This window comes from Ailuropoda melanoleuca, unplaced genomic scaffold (assembly GCF_002007445.2).
Source record: "Ailuropoda melanoleuca isolate Jingjing unplaced genomic scaffold, ASM200744v2 unplaced-scaffold11261, whole genome shotgun sequence".
Classification (NCBI taxonomy): Eukaryota; Metazoa; Chordata; class Mammalia; order Carnivora; family Ursidae; genus Ailuropoda; species Ailuropoda melanoleuca.
Window position 1 is genome coordinate 1 of NW_023179684.1, and position 4,616 is coordinate 4,616.

General features: G+C 49.7%; 1 long non-coding RNA gene across 2 annotated transcripts; it reads right to left on the bottom strand.

Annotated features, from left to right (window-relative positions):
• Positions 1-1,378: 1,378 nt before the first annotated feature.
• On the bottom strand, positions 1,379-4,159 carry LOC117797688. Of its 2 annotated transcripts, none has more exons than XR_004622651.1 (2): positions 3,971-4,159; positions 1,379-2,279 (listed from the first exon to the last, which is right to left on the bottom strand). It is a non-coding gene; the product is annotated as an uncharacterized LOC117797688 (long non-coding RNA). The 2 variants fall into 2 exon arrangements; XR_004622650.1 differs by lacking the exon at positions 3,971-4,159 and adding an exon at positions 3,539-3,679.
• Between the last annotated feature and the right edge of the window lie 457 nt (positions 4,160-4,616).

Below are 4,616 nucleotides of genomic sequence, written 5' to 3' on the forward strand. Positions count from 1 at the left end.
CAGATCAGACATGATCATAGAGACCACTTTAGGAACTAGGGGCACAATCTCAGGGCTGAGACCCCTGTTCCCTCTGGGACACCACGGCCTGACCTCAGACGAGAAACAGCTGGCTCTTCCCGTGACCCACACAGAAACCAGGGAAATGCAGAAAGTTAGTAGACACACCACAAAGGGCAAAAGCATTGCTCACAACCCAAGNAGCATTGCTCACAACCCAAGGCCAGAGAAAGGTTTCCCCTGCCTCTGGTCCAAACCGTGCTCCAAGTCACTGGGTTCCACAGGGACAGAGACCAAACACATGCAAGTGCAAGGGGGGGGATAGGCATGCGGGGAGTATGTGTCAGAGATGTGGGAGCTCCCGGGGAAGGGCTCCGGCAAAGGAAACCCTATGGAGGGAGCACTGGTCACGTTCCGACTAGCAGGTATCTGGTCGGGGGACCAGCAGCCCTGGGGAGAATGTCCCCCACAGGTCCCCTGGAGAGAAGGGTGATGGGCATCCCTGTCCAGGAGGAGAATGAGCAGTGCCCATCCCAGGTCACAGTTGCACCCATCACCTAGCACACTCGTCCTCAGACTCACCCCTGGAAACTCTCGCTCGGTTTTTCACAGATGTATTTTCAGGAATGTTCATCACAGCAGTGGTGGAGAGAGCAGGCTATGCACCAACACTAATGCCCAAGGAGATGGATGGGATCCTTGGTCCCAGTCTTCATGATACAATGCCCTGTAGCTAGTGTCACAGTAGCTGGCACAGGATCCGGGAAGCCCCTCCTGAGACTCCCCTCCTGCCACCCTGTTCCTGGGAACATTCAGAATTGTTTGAGGAGGAGGTGGAGAGGATCCAGGATGACAGCAGGTCCGAGAAGGATGGTCAGCACTGGGAGGACAGTTGGACGTGCCCTGAGGAGGTTTAGGGATTACATATATTCTTCAGTTGTCATCGTGGACACAAAATTTCTATCTGAAGTTTATAAATCTGAAATCTATTTAGTCTGGTGTCAAGAGGTGGTTCAGAATCTAAGATCACAGAAACTGCCTATTGACAGCATTCTGATCCTAGAGTCTCCCAGTCACCCAGAAGCTGCATTTTTCTTGGCTCAAACATACCCTTGGCAGAGAAGGGCCAGCCGGTGCCAAATTTGGGATGATTTCACAATAGTAGAGGTGTAAAACCAAATATTGTGGAAATGTTCATGGAAAATGAAACAGGAGACAAATAATTTGTCCACTCCTGATTCTTCCACAATAACAAAGACCAAGTTCCCAGTAGAATCTGACAATGTTCCCTAGGAAGGACTGTGGTACTCATTATCAGCACCAACAGAGGGCCCCCTCCCCTGGTTTAAAATAAGAATCACAGGAGGATACTTCCTATTTTGTTGTCAAAAATAAAATTTTATTAATAATTATTTGGATGTGCCAGTGTACATTTGTGGAAACATTCTCAACATTTTCCATACCCAAAGCTTCATCAATACACGGATAAAATGCAGGCAACATTGTAATGCACTGCTCATTGGAATACCAAGTACAAGGAGGGGTATTAGAAGTAATAAAAATGTATCTATTATTAAATTCAGAAAAACACTCTTTATGGGCACTTAATGAGGATACCTATTAATAAGATCTAATATCTCATCATATGAAAGTTACCCATAAAACTCATCAAGAACAACAGCCTGCTGACCACTGGAACCCCCCCACCCTTGACCTATAGGCCTGTGATACAGACTCCAACCGCTAGAGACACACTTCTCAGCAGCAGAACGGGACNAGGACTTGCCCACTCTCAGGGGACTAACTATTACAACAATGTAAAAAAAATCCTACTCCTTGGAAAGCCCAGCCATTAGGACAAAGTCACAGAAACCACACCCACAACTTAATAAAGGACAGGCATCTCGTTAGCTGGACGCTGTAGATCACCACCACTCTCACGGAGCAACCCCACAGTGGACTCCAGATCTGTCCTCTTCCCAGGATTACGAGGTGCACCACATTCTTCCAATACTCCATCCTTAGAACAAAACCTTTAAATGTCCTCGTCAGTCCTGTGTGCAGGCTCACAGTGAGTGCTGCGAAAGCCAGATATCTTCTTGAGAGCACTCAGCGTCTCACGCCTATCCCAGCAGATGGAGGGTGCCACTCTCCCCGACTTCTGTACCAACTAGAAAATACTTGGAACAAGTCTTGCCATACTCCATGCAAAAGGCATATTCTTCATCTGCAAAATTATTGACGGTGAACCACCATGGATTCCTCGCAGCTCCTTGAATCTAGGTAAATTGAAGATACGGGTTGGCCAGAGCTATTATCCCAAATACCCACAACCAACCCCCCCCCACACACACACCATTACTTTGTGCATTCCAGACCAGTTTCCATCAACTTTGCTCATTCTCAGCCACTGTCTCTTTGGATTAATACAGTAGTACCGAGGTGCCGGGGCTGAGGTGCTAGGTACTAAGCCAGCACCTTGGACCCACTCACTACCAGAAATCAATACCAGTTTTATTAACAAATGCATCTCAGAAGACATTGCTACCACAGCAATTAGAAAAGTCATTACAACAGAGGACCTAACAACCTGTGCTGGTCTCCACGGTCCCACTCCCTGGTTCCAGAGATTGACTCATCCATGGGCTTGTGACNAGGAAACTCAGGTCTCGGCCTGCAGAGCAAAGCTTGGGATGGGCCACCCAGGCCAGATGCTTTTCCCTCATGACTGCAGAAGCAGCCAAGGCCAGTGCCAGTGCCACAGGGGCCCAGGAAGCCAGGTGCTCAATAACATTGCTAAAGGCTGAGTCAAACTCGTCCTGAAGCTCACACATAATAGGTCCTCCACTGACTCATGAGAACCATTAATGTGCTCACGGTCTTGACCTGAACAAGGTGACTGTCTGTGTGGTATATAACCCGCAAGATATACACACCAAGCAATGGGGACATATTCAGCAAAACAATACCTACATGTAATTCAACACAGACGAACATCTCATGGGAAGCTTGAGAAATACAGATAAATGCAGGGGAATTTCTGAGGTGTTACTTGTTGGCCAAGCTAGCTATCATCCTTTTTCCTTTCAAATCTAGGGGCCAGGCTCAGGCAGGATAGATCCCAGTGTACGCCCACTCTGCCATTTGAAAACAAGAGCCCTCTCACCCATCGTCCATCAGGTTGCAAATCTCGGGTGTGGGCAACTACTACCCATGGGCCAAACATGACCTCTGCCTGTATTCTGTAAATAAAGCGTGGCTGGAACCCAGCCACACACGTTGGTTTTGTGTGGTCTGCGGCTGCTTTTGAACCACAAAGCGAACAGTTTACTCTTTGCTAGACACAGTATGCAAGGAGAATACAATACAGGAGCACGCTTTCTGTCTCACAGAAACAGCCACGTTATGTGGTTACATAATGATATCAGAAGGAATCCACCTTCACAGAACAAACTCCATCTGGGAGGACTCTCAAATCCCTTGTCCTGGGCACCATGTTCCACCGAGGCTGGGGGCACACTGAGTGACAGAGACTCACCCTGCCCATCAGGGTTTTGAAGGATGCCTGCTATTCCAGGACAAAAGATCCTGAAACCATTCATCCACCTGTCATCCAGCCAGGCAGCTGCAGGAGAGATCTACTCCTAGCAGAAAGGACAGACCGAGAGACAACGAATGACAGCATCGTGTGAAAATGCCAGTACAGGGGTGCTGGTTTTGTGTGGTCTGCGGCTGCTTTTGAACCACAAAGCGAACAGTTTACTCTTTGCTAGACACAGTATGCAAGGAGAATACAATACAGGAGCACGCTTTCTGTCTCACAGAAACAGCCACGTTATGTGGTTACATAATGATATCAGAAGGAATCCACCTTCACAGAACAAACTCCATCTGGGAGGACTCTCAAATCCCTTGTCCTGGGCACCATGTTCCACCGAGGCTGGGGGCACACTGAGTGACAGAGACTCACCCTGCCCATCAGGGTTTTGAAGGATGCCTGCTATTCCAGGACAAAAGATCCTGAAACCATTCATCCACCTGTCATCCAGCCAGGCAGCTGCAGGAGAGATCTACTCCTAGCAGAAAGGACAGAAGGAGAGACAACGAATGACAGCGTGGTGTGAAAATGCCACTACAGGGGTGCTCAGGAGGACTGCACGTGTGCNCGTGTGAAAATGCCAGTACAGGGGTGCTCAGGGGGACTGGGGGTGTGCAGGGCTGGCCTGAGGATGGGGCAGGGGGACAGGGAACTCTCCAGGAGGATGGTCACAGCTGTGTCACTACAGGGGTGCTCAGGAGGACTGGGGGTGTGCAGGGCTGGCCGAGCAGGGGCAGGGGGACTGGGAACGCTCCAGGATGGCGGTCACAGCTGTGTCACTACAGGGGTGCTCAGGAGGACTGGGGGTGTGCNCGAGCAGGGGACAGAGGGAACGGGAATGCTCCAGGAGGATGGTCTCAGTTATACCTTTGTGTGGTTCCATGTGTCACTGTGACCGCGCATTGGCCAGACTGGAAATGACAGGGTGGGAGAGGGCAGTGTCACTCAAGAGTTGAACAGGCACCAGGAAAAAGTAACTGCTGTCCTGGCCTCAGACTTCAGCCAGCACCGTGGGATC